Source organism: Stenella coeruleoalba (genome assembly GCF_951394435.1).
Source record: "Stenella coeruleoalba genome assembly, contig: scaffold_88, whole genome shotgun sequence".
NCBI classification, from domain to species: domain Eukaryota; kingdom Metazoa; phylum Chordata; class Mammalia; order Artiodactyla; family Delphinidae; genus Stenella; species Stenella coeruleoalba.
This window is the reverse complement of record NW_027645889.1, coordinates 778,070-794,537: the sequence shown is the minus strand read 5'-3', so window position 1 is coordinate 794,537 and position 16,468 is coordinate 778,070. Positions and strand designations below refer to the sequence as shown.

The following is a 16,468-nucleotide window of genomic DNA, read 5'->3' as shown; positions in this document are numbered from 1 at the left end:
CCCTGAGCTCCTTTCTTCAACTCGCTTTCTTATGACCTGGCCGCAACACCGCAGGATGTCTTCAGGCCCTAATCTGGTTCTGGCACGGCACGCTGAGCCTTTGGTTGATTCGTCTTCCTGGTGGGAAATGAGAGTTAAATTTGCCCATCCAGACACCTCCAGCTAGTCTCTCATTGGTTCTCGCTATTCCTGTTCATCTTCCACAGAAATTGCAAACTGGGCCAAAGAGGAGGTTAAAGGGACTGACTCTCCAAGTGGTGAGAGTGTTAGTAAAGCGTCTGGAATGTTGCACCCGAGTACCAGGGTACGAAAACTGAGACATATTTGAACACGTCTCCCGATCACATGGTTGATCATACTTGGGTTCCACATGCATGTTTTAGCTGAAGGACGAATACCTTAAACCTGGAGAGTTGAGACCCTTGTAATGGGAACCATGCAATATGACTTCAAAGGGTCTTCATTTGCTCACCGAACCTCTCCAATCCTATCACTGCTGCGTTTATGACCCTGTACACATGCTTGATTCTCTTTTGGAGACATAGCAATCCATAGGTTTTACGATACTTACTAGTCAGGTACATTCTTAGGCGTTTAATATGCGGTGTTGAGTCCCTTTCGTTGAGCAAGGAGTAGCTCTTGTCTATTCCATATTTGACTTAAGGAACTTTATCTGTGCTCATTTCAATCTCTGGTTTTATGCAGCACCCCAACTCACCTTTACTCTTAAGCAAGCATAAGTTGGTTTTCTAAATTTGAGACCCTGTTCTGTTCTGTAATTCAGTTCCTGTGTAGCCAAGTTTACATTCCGTGTATTACTGATATCTTATGATGTTTCTTTTTCTGTGTGACTTATTTCAGTTAGAATCATCATACCTGAATCCACTCATTGTGATGCTAAGGGCCTGATGACATAGATTTCATTGCTGAGTGATATTGCTTTGTAAGTAAATACCACAACTTCTTTATCCATTTTTCACTTTCTGCGATGTTGAACTTGTACTGTAAACGAGGTTCTTGTAAACAGAGGCGTCCCAAACTTTGGGGTGGCTGTGTCTTTTTGATTTTAATTTCCCTAAGCTATAGGACCATAAGTGGCAGTGCCCTAGGCTCTGTTGCTTTGTTTTTTAGATGTTTCAGGAAACACCATACACTTCTCCCGAGTGTCTGTTGGCAATTTACATCCCGCCCATCAGCATAACAAGGCTCCCAGTTCTCCATGGCCTGTCCTGCCTTTCTGGATTTTACACTTTTTTCAGATGGCCCTTTTGACCGGGGGGAAGTGAGACTTCATTGCAGTGCAGATTTCCTTTGCAAGCTTGCTTGGTTGGCCAAAAAGGGCGTATGCGTTTTTTCCTGAATATATTCAGGAAAAAACGCATACGCCCTTTTTGGCCAAGTGCATCATTGTGGACGTTCTGCCTCTTTTCCTATGCTTTCAATGCAATTTCAGTCTACCTCCTGAAATCGGTTTCCTGCAATTCTGCCCCGCTTTCAAGTCCTCTTGGCAGCCTTACTTCAGTCTCTTTTTGACCGATAGCTGTCATTTATCACTCTGCAGGTTTGTGAATTACAGTGCCCCTGAGCTCCTTTCTTCAACTCGCTTTCTTTTGAGCTGGCCGCAACACCGCAGGATGGCTTCAGGCCCTAATCTGGTTCCGGTACGGCACGCTGAGCCTTTGGTTATTTCCTCTTCCTGTTGGGAAATGAGAGTTAAATTTGCCCGTCCAGACACCTCCAGCTAGCCTCTCATTGGTTCTCGCTATTCCTGTTCATCTTCCGCAGAAATTGTAAACTGGGCCAAACAGGAGGTTAAAGGCGCTGACTCTCCAAGTGGGGAGAGTGTTAGTAAAGCGTCTGGAATGTTGCACCCGAGTACCAGGGTACGAAAACTGAGACATATTTGAACATGTCTCCCGATCACATGGTTGATCATACTCTGGGTTCCACATGCATGTTTTAGCTGAAAGAAGAATACCTAAAACCTGGGTAGTTGAAACCCGTGGAATGGGTACCATGCAATATGACTTCAAAGGGTCTTCATTTGCTCACCGAACCTCTCCAATCCTATCACTGCTGCGTTTATGCCCCTGTACACATGCTTGATTCTCTTTCGGAGACATAGCAATCCATAGGTTTTAAGATACTTACTAGTCAGGTACATTCTTAGGCGTTTAATATGCGGTGTTGAGTCCATTTCGTTGAGCAAGGAGTAGCTCTTGTCTATTCCATATTTGGCTTAAGGAACTTTATCTGTGCTCATTTCAATCTCTGGTTTTATGCAGCAACCCAACTCACCATTCCCCTTAAGCAAGCATAAGTTGGTTTTCTAAATTGGAGACCCTGTTCTGTTTTGGAATGCAGTTCCTGTGTAGCCAAGTTTACATTCCGTGTATTACTGATATCTTATGATATTTCTTTTTCTGTGTGACTTATTTCAGTTAGAATCATCGTACCTGAATCTACTCATTATGCTGCTACGGGCCTGATGACATAGATTTCATTGCTGCGTGATACTGCATTGTACGTAAGTATCTCAAGTTCTTTATCCATTTTTCACTTTTTGCGATGTTGAACTTGTACTGTAAACGAGGTTTTTGTAAACAGAGCCGTTCCAAACTTTGTGGTGGCTGTGTCTTTTTGATTTTAATTTCCCTAAGCTATAGGACCATAAGTGGAAGTGCCCTAGGTTCTGTTGCTTTGTTTTTTACATGTTTCAGGAAACACCATACACTTCTCCCGAGTGGTTGTTGGCAATTTACATCCCGCACATCAGCATAACAAGGCTCCCAGTTCTCCATGGCCTGTCCTGCCTTTCTGGATTTTACACTTTTTTCAGATGGCCCTTTTGACCGGGGGGAAGTGAGACTTCATTGCAGTGCAGATTTCCTTTGCAAGCTTGCTTGGTTGGCCAAAAAGGGCGTATGCGTTTTTTCCTGAATATATTCAGGAAAAAACGCATACGCACTTTTTGGCCAAGTGCATCATTGTGGACGTTCTGCCTCTTTTCCTATGCTTTCAATGCAATTCCAGTCTACATCCTGAAATCGGTTTCCTGCAATTCTGCCCCGCTTTCAAGTCCTCTTGGCAGCCTTACTTCCGTCTATTTTTGAACGATAGCTGTCATTTATAACTCTGCAGGTTTGTGAATTTCAGTGCCCCTGAGCTCCTTTCTTCAACTCGCTTTCTTTTGAGCTGGCCGCAACACCGCAGGATGGCTTCAGGCCCTAATCTGGTTCCGGTACGGCACGCTGAGCCTTTGGTTAATTCCTCTTCCTGGTGGGAAATGAGAGTTAAATTTGCCCGTCCAGACACCTCCAGCTAGTCTCTCATTGGTTCTCGCTATTCCTGTTCATCTTCCGCAGAAATTGCAAACTGGGCCAAACAGGAGGTTAAAGGGACTGACTCTCCAAGTGGCGAGAGTGTTAGTAAAGCGTCTGGAATGTTGCACCCGAGTACCAGGGGAGGAAAACTGAGACATATTTGAACACGTCTCCCGATCACATGGTTGATCATACTCTAGGATCCACATGCATGTTTTAGCTGAAGGAAGAATACCTTAAACCTGGGTAGTTGAAACCCATGGAATGGGTACCATGCAATATGACTTCAAAGGGTCTTCATTTGCTCACCGAACCTCTCCAATCCTATCACTGCTGCGTTTATGCCCCTGTACACATGCTTGATTCTCTTTTGGAGACATAGCAATCCATAGGTTTTAAGATACTTACTAGTCAGGTACATTCTTAGGCGTTTAATATGGGGTGTTGAGTCCATTTCGTTGAGCAAGGAGTAGCTCTTGTCTATTCCATATTTGGCTTAAGGAACTTTATCTGTGCTCATTTCAATCTCTGGTTTTATGCAGCACCCCAACTCACCTTTACCCTTAAGCAAGCATAAGTTGGTTTTCTAAATTTGAGACCCTGTTCTGTTCTGTAATTCAGTTCCTGTGTAGCCAAGTTTACATTCCGTGTATTACTGATATCTTATGATGTTTCTTTTTCTGTGTGACTTATTTCAGTTAGAATCATCATACCTGAATCCACTCATTGTGCTGCTAAGGGCCTGATGACACAGATTTCATTGCTGAGTGATATTGCTTTGTAAGTAAATACCACAACTTCTTTATCCATTTTTCACTTTCTGCGATGTTGAACTTGTACTGTAAACGAGGTTCTTGTAAACAGAGCCGTTCCAAACTTTGGGGTGGCTGTGTCTTTTTGATTTTAATTTCCCTAAGCTATAGGACCATAAGTGGAAGTGCCCTAGGTTCTGTTGCTTTGTTTTTTAGATGTTTCAGGAAACATCATACACTTCTCCCGAGTGGTTGTTGGCAATTTACATCCCGCCCATCAGCATAACAAGGCTCCCAGTTCTCCATGGCCTGTCCTGCCTTTCTGGATTTTACACTTTTTTCAGATGGCCCTTTTGACCGGGGGGAAGTTAGACTTCATTGTAGTGCAGATTTCCTTTGCAAGCTTGCTTGGTTGGCCAAAAAGGGCGTACGCGTTTTTTCCTGAATATATTCAGGAAAAAACGCGTACGCCCTTTTTGGCCAAGTGCATCATTGTGGACGTTCTGCCTCTTTTCCTATGCTTTCAATGCAATTCCAGTCTACCTCCTGAAATTGGTTTCCTGCAATTCTACCCCGCTTTCAAGTCCTCTTGGCAGCCTTACTTCAGTCTATTTTTGGACGATAGCTGTCATTTATAACTCTGCAGGTTTGTGCATTACAGTGCCCCTGAGCTCCTTTCTTCAACTTGCTTTCTTGTGACCTGGCCGCAACACCGCAGGATGGCTTCAGGCCCTAATCTGGTTCCGGCACAGCACGCTGAGCCTTTGGTTATTTCCTTTTCCTGGTGGGAAATGAGAGTTAAGTTTGCCTGTCCTGACACCTCCAGCTAGTCTCTCATTGGTTCTCGCTATTCCTGTTCATCTTCCGCAGAAATTGCAAACTTGGCCAAACAGGAGGTTAAAGACGCTGACTCTCCAAGTGGGGAGAGTGTTAGTAAAGTGTCTGGAATGTTGCACCCGAGTACCAGGGGAGGAAAACTGAGACATATTTGAACATGTCTCCCGTTCACATGGTTGATCATACTTGGGTTCCACATGCATGTTTTAGCTGAAGGAAGAATACCTTAAACCTGGAGAGTTAAGACCCGTGTAATGGGTACCATGGAATATGACTTCAAAGGGTCTTCATTTGTTCACCGAACCTCTCCAATCCAATCACTGCTGCGTTTATGCCCCTGTACACATGCTTGATTCTCTTTCAGAGACATAGCAATCCATAGGTTTTTAAGATACTTACTAGTCAGGTACATTCTTAGGCGCTTAATATGCGGTGTTGAGTCCATTTCGTTGAGCAAGGAGTAGCTATTGTCTATTCCATATTTGACTTAAGGAACTTTATCTGTGCTCATTTCAATCTCTGGTTTTATGCAGCACCCCAACTCACCTTTACCCTTAAGCAAGCATAAGTTGGTTTTCTAAATTTGAGACCCTGTTCTGTTCTGTAATTCAGTTCCTGTGTAGCCAAGTTTCCATTCCGTGTATTACTGATATCTTATGATGTTTCTTTTTCTGTGTGACTTACTTCAGTTAGAATCATCATACCTGAATCCACTCATTGTGCTTCTAAGGGCCTGATGACACAGATTTCATTGCTGAGTGATATTGCTTTGTAAGTAAATACCACAACTTCTTTATCCATTTTTCACTTTCTGCGATGTTGAACTTGTACTGTAAATGAGGTTCTTGTAAACAGAGCCATTCCAAACTTTGGCGTAGCTGTGTCTTTTTGATTTTAATTTCCCTAAGCTATAGGACCATAAGTGGAAGTGCCCTAGGTTCTGTTGCTTTGTTTTTTAGATGTTTCAGGAAACACCATACACTTCTCCCGAGTGGTTGTTGGCAATTTACATCCCGCCCATCAGCATAACAAGGCTCCCAGTTCTCCATGGCCTGTCCTGCCTTTCTGGATTTTACACTTTTTTCAGATGGCCCTTTTGACCGGGGGGAAGTGAGACTTCATTGTAGTGCAGATTTCCTTTGCAAGCTTGCTTGGTTGGCCAAAAAGGGCGTATGCGTTTTTTCCTGAATATATTCAGGAAAAAACGCATACGCCCTTTTTGGCCAAGTGCATCATTGTGGACGTTCTGCCTCTTTTCCTATGCTTTCAATGCAATTCCAGTCTACCTCCTGAAATCGGTTTCCTGCAATTCTGCCCCACTTTCAAGTCCTCTTGGCAGCCTTACTTCAGTCTATTTTTGGACGATAGCTGTCATTTATAACTCTGCAGGTTTGTGAATTACACTGCCCCTGAGCTCCTTTCTTCAACTCGCTTTCTTTTGAGCTGGCCGCAACACCGCAGGATGGCTTCAGGCCCTAATCTGGTTCCGGTACGGCACGCTGAGCCTTTGGTTATTTCCTCTTCCTGGTGGGAAATGAGAGTTAAATTTGCCCGTCCAGACACCTCCAGCTAGCCTCTCATTGGTTCTCGCTATTCCTGTTCATCTTCCGCAGAAATTGCAAACTGGGCCAAACAGGAGGTTAAAGGCGCTGACTCTCTAAGTGGGGAGAGTGTTAGTAAAGCGTCTGGAATGTTGCACCCGAGTACCAGGGGAGGAAAACTGAGACATATTTGAACACGTCTCCCGTTCACATGGTTGATCATACTTGGGTTCCACATGCATGTTTTAGCTGAAGGAAGAATACCTAAAACCTGGGTAGTTGAAACCCGTGGAATGGGTACCATGCAATATGACTTCAAAGGGTCTTCATTTGCTCACCGAACCTCTCCAATCCTATCACTGCTGCGTTTATGCCCCTGTACACATGCTTGATTCTCTTTCGGAGACATAGCAATCCATAGGTTTTACGATACTTACTAGTCAGGTACATTCTTAGGCGTTTAATATGCGGTGTTGAGTCCATTTCATTGAGCAAGGAGTAGCTCTTGTCTATTCCATATTTGGCTTAAGGAACTTTATCTGTGCTCATTTCAATCTCTGGTTTTATGCAGCACCCCAACTCACCTTTACCCTTAAGCAAGCATAAGTTGGTTTTCTAAATTTGAGACCCTGTTCTGTTTTGGAATTCAGTTCCTGTGTAGCCAAGTTTACATTCCGTGTATTAGGAATATCTTATGATGTTTCTTTTTCTGTGTGACTTATTTCAGTTAGAATCATCATACCTGAATCTACTCATTATGCTGCTACGGGCCTGATGACATAGATTTCATTGCTGAGTGACACTGCATTGTACGTAAGTACCACAAGTTCTTTATCCATTTTTCACTTTCTGCGATGTTGAACTTGTACTGTAAACCAGGTTCTTGTAAACAGAGCCATTCCAAACTTTGGGGTGGCTGTGTCTTTTTGATTTTAATTTCCCTAAGCTATAGGACCATAAGTGGCAGTGCCCTAGGCTCTGTTGCTTTGTTTTTTAGATGTTTCAGGAAACACCATACACTTCTCCAGAGTGGTTGTTGGCAATTTACATCCCACCCATCAGCATAACAAGGCTCCCAGTTCTCCATGACCTGTCCTGCCTTTCTGGATTTTACACTTTTTTCAGATGGCCCTTTTGACCGGGGGGAAGTGAGACTTCATTGTAGTGCAGATTTCCTTTGCAAGCTTGCTTGGTTGGCCAAAAAGGGCGTATGCGTTTTTTCCTGAATATATTCAGGAAAAAACGCATACGCCCTTTTTGGCCAAGTGCATCACTGTGGACGTTCTGCCTCTTTTCCTATGCTTTCAATGCAATTCCAGTCTACCTCCTGAAATCGGTTTCCTGCAATTCTGCCCCGCTTTCAAGTCCTCTTGGCAGCCTTACTCCAGTGTATTTTTGGACGATAGCTGTCATTTATAACTCTACAGGTTTGTGAATTACAGTGCCCCTGAGCTCCTTTCTTCAACTCGCTTTCTTTTGAGCTGGCCGCAACACCGCAGGATGGCTTCAGGCCCTAATCTGGTTCCGGCACGGCACGCTGAGCCTTTGGTTATTTCCTCTTCCTGGTGGGAAATGAGAGTTAAATTTGCCCGTCCAGAAACCTCCAGCTAGTCTCTCATTGGTTCTCCCTATTCCTGTTCATCTTCCGCAGAAATTGCAAACTGGGCCAAACAGGAGGTTAAAGGCACTTACTCTCCAAGTGGGGAGAGTGTTCGTTAAGCGTCTGGAATGTTGCACCCGAGTACCAGGGGACCAAAAGTGAGACACATTTGAACATGTCTCCCGATCACACAGTTGATCATACTCTGGGTTCCACATGCATGTTTTAGCTGAAGGAAGAATACCTTAAACCTGGAGAGTTGAGACCCGTGTAATGGGTATCATGCAATATGACTTCAAAGGGTCTTCATTTGCTCACCGAACCTCTCCAATCCTATCACTGCTGTGTTTATGCCCCGGTACATACGCTTGATTCTCTTTCGGAGACATAGCAATCCATAGGTTTTAAGATACTTACTAGTCAGGTACATTCTTAGTCGTTTAATATGGGGTGTTGGGTCCATTTCGTTGAGCAAGGAGTAGCTCTTGTCTATTCCATATTTGGCTTAAGGAACGTTATCTGTGCTCATTTGAATCTCTGGTTTTATGCAGCACCCCAACTCACCTTTACCCTTAAGCAAGCATAAGTTGGTTTTCTAAATTTGAGACCCTGTTCTGTTTTGGAATTCAGTTCCTGTGTAGCCAAGTTTACATTCCGTGTATTAGTGATATCTTATGATGTTTCTTTTTCTGTGTGACTTATTTCAGTTAGAATCATCGTACCTGAATCCACTCATTATGCTGCTACGGGCCTGATGACATAGATTTCATTGCTGAGTGATACTGCATTGTAAGTAAGTACCACAAGTTCTTTATCCATTTTTCACTTTCTGTGATATTGAACTTGTACGGTAAACGAGGTTCTTGTAAACAGAGGCGTCCCAAACTTTGGGGTGGCTGTGTCTTTTTGATTTTAATTTCCCTAAGCTATAGGACCATAAGTGGCAGTGCCCTAGGCTCTGTTGCTTTGTTTTTTAGATGTTTCAGGAAACACCATACACTTCTCCCGAGTGTCTGTTGGCAATTTACATCCCGCCCATCAGCATAACAAGGCTCCCAGTTCTCCATGGCCTGTCCTGCCTTTCTGGATTTTACACATTTTTCAGATGGCCCATTTGACCGGGGGGAAGTGAGACTTCTTTGTAGTGCAGATTTCCTTTGCAAGCTTGCTTGGTTGGCCAAAAAGGGCGTATGCGTTTTTTCCTGAATATATTCAGGAAAAAACGCATACGCCCTTTTTGGCCAAGTGCATCATTGTGGACGTTCTGCCTCTTTTCCTATGCTTTCAATGTAATTCCAGTCTACCTCCTGAAATCGGTTTCCTGCAATTCTGCCCTGCTTTCAAGTCCTCTTGGCAGCCTTACTTCAGTCTATTTTTGGACGATAGCTGTCATTTATAACTCTGCAGGTTTGTGAATTACACTGCCCCTGAGCTCCTTTCTTCAACTCGCTTTCTTGTGACCTGGTCGCAACACCGTAGGATGGCTTCAGGCCCTAATCTGGTTCCGGCACAGCACGCTGAGCCTTTGGTTAATTCCTCTTCCTGGTGGGAAATAAGAGTTAAATTTGCCCGTCCAGACACCTCCAGCTAGTCCCTCTTTGGTTCTCCCTAATCCTGTTCAACTTCCGCAGTAATTGCAAACTGGGCCAAACAGGAGGTTAAAGGCACTGACTCTCCAAGTCGGGAGAGCGTTAGTAAAGCGTCTGGAATGTTGCACCCGAGTACCAGGGGACAAAAACTGAGACATATTTGAACACGTCTCCCGATCACACGGTTGATCATGCTCTGGGTTCCACATTCATGTTTTAGCTGAAGGAAGAATACCTTAAACCTGGAGAGCTGAGACCCGTGGAATGGGTACCATGCAATATGACTTCAAAGGGTCTTCATTTGCTCACCGAACCTCTCCAATCCTATCACTGCTGCGTTTATGCCCCTGTACACACGCTTGATTCTCTTTTGGAGACATAGCAATCCATAGGTTTTAAGATACTTACTAGTCAGGTACATTCTTAGGCGTTTAATATGCGGTGTTGAGTCCATTTCGTTGAGCAATGAGTAGCTCTTGTCTATTCCATATTTGGCTTAAGGAACTTTATCTGTGCTCATTTCAATCTCTGGTTTTATGCAGCACTCCTACTCACCTTTACCCTTAAGCAAGCATAAGTTGGTTTTCTAAATTTGAGTCCCTGTTCTGTTCTGTAATTCAGTTCCTGTGTAGCCAAGTTTACATTCCGTGTATTACTGATCTCTTATGATGTTTCTTTTTCAGTGTGACTTACTTCAGTTAGAATCATCATACCTGAATCCACTCATTGTGCTGCTAAGGGCCTGATGACATAGATTTCATTGCTGAGTGATATTGCTTTGTAAGTAAATACCACATCTTCTTTATCCATTTTTCACTTTCTGAGATGTTGAACTTGTACTGTAAACGAGGTTCTTGTAAACAGAGCCGTTCCAAACTTTGGGGTGGCTGTGTCTTTTTGATTTTAATTTCCCTAAGCTATAGGACCATAAGTGGCAGTGCCCTAGGCTCTGTTGCTTTGTTTTTTAGATGTTTCAGGAAACACCATACAGTTCTCCCTAGTGTCTGTTGGCAATTTACATCCCGCCCATCAGCATAACAAGGCTCCCAGTTCTCCATGGCCTGTCCTGCCTTTCTGGATTTTACACTTTTTTCAGATGGCCCTTTTGACCGGGGGGAAGTGAGACTTCATTGTAGTGCAGATTTCCTTTGCAAGCTTGCTTGGTTGGCCAAAAAGGGCGTATGTGTTTTTTCCTGAATATATTCAGGAAAAAACGCATACGCCCTTTTTGGCCAAGTGCATCATTGTGGACGTTCTGCCTGTTTTCCTATGCTTTCAATGCAATTCCAGTCTACCTCCTGAAATCGGTTTCCTGCAATTCTGCCCCGCTTTCAAGTCCTCTTGGCAGCCTTACTTCAGTCTACTTTTGGACGATAGCTGTCATTTATAACTCTACATGTTTGTGAATTACAGTGCCCCTGAGCTCCTTTCTTCAACTCGCTTTCTTTTGAGCTGGCCGCAACACCGCAGGATGGCTTCAGGTCCTAATATGTTCCGGCACAGCACGCTGAGCCTTTGGTTATTTCCTCTTCCTGGTGGGAAATGAGAGTTAAATTTGCCCGTCCAGAAACCTCCAGCTAGTCTCTCATTGGTTCTCCCTATTCCTGTTCATCTTCCGCAGAAATTGCAAACTGGGCCAAACAGGAGGTTAAAGGCACTGACTCTCCAAGTGGGGAGAGTGTTCGTTAAGCGTCTGGAATGTTGCACCCGAGTACCAGGGGACCAAAAGTGAGACATATTTGAACACGTCTCCCGATCACACGGTTGATCATACTCTGGGTTCCACATGCATGTTTTAGCTGAAGGAAGAATACCTTAAACCTGGAGAGCTGAGACCCGTGTAATGGGTACCATGCAATATGACTTCAAAGGGTCTTCATTTGCTCACCGAACCTCTCCAGTCCTATCACTGCTGCGTTTATGCCCCTGTACACATGCTTGATTCTCTTTCGGAGACATAGCAATCCATAGGTTTTAAGATACTTACTAGTCAGGTACATTCTTAGGCGTTTAATATGCGGTGTTGAGTCCATTTCGTTGAGCAAGGAGTAGCTCTTGTCTATTCCATATTTGGCTTAAGGAACTTTATCTGTGCTCATTTCAATCTCTGGTTTTATGCAGCACCCCAACTCACCTTTCCCCTTAAGCAAGCATAAGTTGGTTTTCTAAATTTGAGACCCTGTTCTGTTCTGTAATTCAGTTCCTGTGTAGCCAAGTTTACATTCCGTGTATTACTGATATCTTATGATGTTTCTTTTTCTGTGTGACTTATTTCAGTTAGAATCATCGTACCTGAAACTACTCATTATGCTGCTACGGGCCTGATGACATATATTTCATTGCTGAGTGATACTGCATTGTACGTAAGTACCACAAGTTCTTTATCCATTTTTCACTTTCTGTGATATTGAACTTGTACGGTAAACGAGGTTCTTGTAAACAGAGCCGTTCCAAACTTTGGGGTGGCTGTGTCTTTTTGATTTTAATTTCCCTAAGCTATAGGACCATAAGTGGAAGTGCCCTAGGCTCTGTTGCTTTGTTTTTTAGATGTTTCACGAAACACCATACACTTCTCCCGAGTATCTGTTGGCAATTTACATCCCGCCCATCAGCATAACAAGGCTCCCAGTTCTCCATGGCCTGTCCTGCCTTTCTGGATTTTACACTTTTTTCAGATGGCCCTTTTGACCGGGGGGAAGTGAGACTTCATTGTAGTGCAGATTTCCTTTGCAAGCTTGCTTGGTTGGCCAAAAAGGGCGTATGCGTTTTTTCCTGAATATATTCAGGAAAAAACGCATACGCCCTTTTTGGCCAAGTGCATCATTGTGGACGTTCTGCCTCTTTTCCTATGCTTTCAATGCAATTCCAGTCTACCTCCTGAAATCGGTTTCCTGCAATTCTGCCCCGCTTTCAAGTCCTCTTGGCAGCCTTACTTCAGTCTATTTTTGGACGATAGCTGTCATTTATAACTCTGCAGTTTTGTGAATTACAGTGCCCCTGAGCGCCTTTCTTCAACTCGCTTTCTTGTGACCTGGCCGCAACACCGCAGGATGGCTTCAGGCCCTAATCTGGTTCCGGCCCGGCATGCTGAGCCTTTGGTTAATTCCTCTTCCTGGTGGGAAATGAGAGTTAAATTTGCCCGTCCAGACACCTCCAGCTAGCCTCTCATTGGTTCTCGCTATTCCTGTTCATCTTCCGCAGAAATTGCAAACTGGGCCAAACAGGAGGTTAAAGGGACTGACTCTCCAAGTCGGGAGAGTGTTAGTAAAGCGTCTGGAATGTTGCACCCGAGTACCAGGGGAGGAAAACTGAGACATATTTGAACACGTCTCCCGATCACATGGTTGATCATACTCTAGGTTCCACATGCATGTTTTAGCTGAAGGAAGAATACCTTAAACCTAGGTAGTTGAAACCCGTGGAATGGGTACCATGCAATATGACTTCAAAGGGTCTTCATTTGCTCACCGAACCTCTCCAATCCTATCACTGCTGCGTTTATGCCCCTGTACACATGCTTGATTCTCTTTCGGAGACATAGCAATCCATAGGTTTTAAGATACTTACTAGTCAGGTACATTCTTAGGCGTTTAATATGGGGTGTTGAGTCCATTTCATTGAGCAAGGAGTAGCTCTTGTCTATTCCATATTTGGCTTAAGGAACTTTATCTGTGCTCATTTCAATCTCTGGTTTTATGCAGCACCCCAACTCACTTTTACTCTTAAGCAAGAATAAGTTGGTTTTCTAAATTTGAGACCCTGTTCTGTTCTGTAATTCAGTTCCTGTGTAGCCAAGTTTACATTCCGTGTATTACTGATATCTTATGATGTTTCTTTTTCTGTGTGACTTATTTCAGTTAGAATCATCATACCTGAATCCACTCATTGTGCTGCTAAGGGCCTGATGACACAGATTTCATTGCTGAGTGATATTGCTTTGTAAGTAAATACCACAAGTTCTTTATCCATTTTTCACTTTCTGTGATGTTGAACTTGTACTGTAAACGAGGTTCTTGTAAACAGAGCCGTTCCAAACTTTGGGGTGGCTGTGTCTTTTTGATTTTAATTTCCCTAAGCTATAGGACCATAAGTGGAAGTGCCCTAGGTTCTGTTGCTTTGTTTTTTAGATGTTTCAGGAAACACCATACACTTCTCCCGAGTGGTTGTTGGCAATTTACATCCCGCCCATCAGCATAACAAGGCTCCCAGTTCTCCATGGCCTGTCCTGCCTTTCTGGATTTTACACTTTTTTCAGATGGCCCTTTTGACCGGGGGGAAGTGAGACTTCATTGTAGTGCAGATTTCCTTTGCAAGCTTGCTTGGTTGGCCAAAAAGGGCGTATGCGTTTTTTCCTGAATATATTCAGGAAAAAACGCATACGCCCTTTTTGGCCAAGTGCATCATTGTGGACGTTCTCCCTCTTTTCCTATGCTTTCAATGCAATTCCAGTCTACCTCCTGAAATCGGTTTCCTGCAATTCTGCCCCGCTTTCAAGTCCTCTTGGCAGCCTTACTTCAGTCTATTTTTGGACGATAACTGTCATTTATAACTCTGCAGGTTTGTGAATTACAGTGCCCCTGAGCTCCTTTCTTCAACTCGCTTTCTTTTGAGCTGGCCGCAACACCGCAGGATGGCTTCAGGCCGTAATCTGGTTCCGGCACGGCACGCTGAGCCTTTGGTTATTTCCTCTTCCTGGTGGGAAATGAGAGTTAAATTTGCCCGTCCAGACACCTCCAGCTAGTCTCTCATTGGTTCTCGCTATTCCTGTTCATCTTCCGCAGAAATTGCAAACTGTGCCAAACAGGAGGTTAAAGGCGCTGACTCTCCAAGTCGGGAGAGTGTTAGTAAAGCATCTGGAATGTTGCACCCGAGTACCAGGGTACGAAAACTGAGACATATTTGAACACGTCTCCCGATCACATGGTTGATCATACTCTAGGTTCCACATGCATGTTTTAGCTGAAGGAAGAATACCTTAAACCTGGAGAGTTAAGAACCGTGGAATGGGTACCATGCAATATGACTTCAAAGGGTCTTCATTTGCTCACCGAACCTCTCCAATCCTATCACTGCTGCGTTTATGCCCCTGTACACATGCTTGATTCTCTTTCGGAGACATAGCAATCCATAGGTTTTAAGATACTTACTAGTCAGGTACATTCTTAGGCGTTTAATATGCGGTGTTGAGTCCATTTCGTTGAGCAAGGAGTAGCTCTTGTCTATTCCATATTTGACTTAAGGAACTTTATCTGTGCTCATTTCAATCTCTGGTTTTATGCAGCACCACAACTCACCTTTCCCCTTAAGCAAGCATAAGTTGGTTTTCTAAATTTGAGACCCTGTTCTGTTCTGTAATTCAGTTCCTGTGTAGCCAAGTTTACATTCCGTGTATTACTGATATCTTATGATGTTTCTTTTTCTGTGTGACTTATTTCAGTTAGAATCATCATACCTGAATCCACTCATTGTGCTGCTAAGGGCCTGATGACACAGATTTCATTGCTGAGTGATATTGCTTTGTAAGTAAATACCACAACTTCTTTATCCATTTTTCACTTTCTGCGATGTTGAACTTGTACTGTAAACGAGGTTCTTGTAAACAGAGCCGTTCCAAACTTTGGGGTGGCTGTGTCTTTTTGATTTTAATTTCCCGAAGCTATAGGACCATAAGTGGAAGTGCCCTAGGTTCTGTTGCTTTGTTTTTTAGATGTTTCAGGAAACACCATAAACTTCTCCCGAGTGGTTGTTGGCAATTTACATCCCGCCCATCAGCATAACAAGGCTCCCAGTTCTCAATGGCCTGTTGCCTTTCTGGATTTTACACTTTTTTCAGATGGCCCTTTTGACCGGGGGGAAGTGAGACTTCATTGTAGTGCAGATTTCCTTTGCAAGCTTGCTTGGTTGGCCAAAAAGGGCGTATGCGTTTTTTCCTGAATATATTCAGGAAAAAACGCATACGCCCTTTTTGGCCAAGTGCATCATTGTGGACGTTCTCCCTCTTTTCCTATGCTTTCAATGCAATTCCAGTCTACCTCCTGAAATCGGTTTCCTGCAATTCTGCCCCGCTTTCAAGTCCTCTTGGCAGACTTACTTCAGTCTATTTTTGGACGATAGCTGTCATTTATAACTCTGCAGGTTTGTGAATTACAGTGCCCCTGAGCTCCTTTCTTCAACTCGCTTTCTTTTGAGCTGGACGCAACACCGCAGGATGGCTTCAGGCCCTAATCTGGTTCCGGCACGGCACGCTGAGCCTTTGGTTATTTCCTCTTCCTGGTGGGAAATGAGAGTTAAATTTGCCCGTCCAGACACCTCCAGCTAGTCTCTCATTGGTTCTCGCTATTCCTGTTCATCTTCCGCAGAAATTGCAAACTGGGCCAAACAGGAGGTTAAAGGCGCTGACTCTCCAAGTCGGGAGAGTGTTAGTAAAGCGTCTGGAATGTTGCACCCGAGTACCAGGTACGAAAACTGAGACATATTTGAACACGTCTCCCGATCACATGGTTGATCATACTCTAGGTTCCACATGCATGTTTTAGCTGAAGGAAGAATACCTTAAACCTGGGTAGTTGAAACCTGTGGAATGGGTACCATGCAATATGACTTCAAAGGGTCTTCATTTGCTCACGAACCTCTCCAGTCCTATCACTGCTGCGTTTATGCCCCTGTACACATGCTTGATTCTCTTTCGGAGACATAGCAATCCATAGGTTTTAAGATACTTACTAGTCAGGTACATTCTTAGGCGTTTAATATGGGGTGTTGAGTCCATTTCATTGAGCAAGGAGTAGCTCTTGTCTATTCCATATTTGGCTTAAGGAACTTTATC

At 43.8% G+C, this 16,468-nt stretch overlaps 1 long non-coding RNA gene across 8 annotated transcripts in view; it reads left to right on the top strand.

Annotated features, from left to right (window-relative positions):
* Window positions 1–12,506: 12,506 nt before the first annotated feature.
* LOC307181489 overlaps window positions 12,507–16,468 on the top strand; it is a 261,521-nt gene continuing 257,559 nt past the window's right edge. For all 8 annotated transcript variants that reach the window (XR_013826890.1, XR_013826891.1, XR_013826892.1 and 5 more), the window contains exon 1: window positions 12,507–12,623. This is a non-coding gene — a long non-coding RNA (uncharacterized lncRNA). The remainder of the gene's footprint in view (window positions 12,624–16,468) is intronic.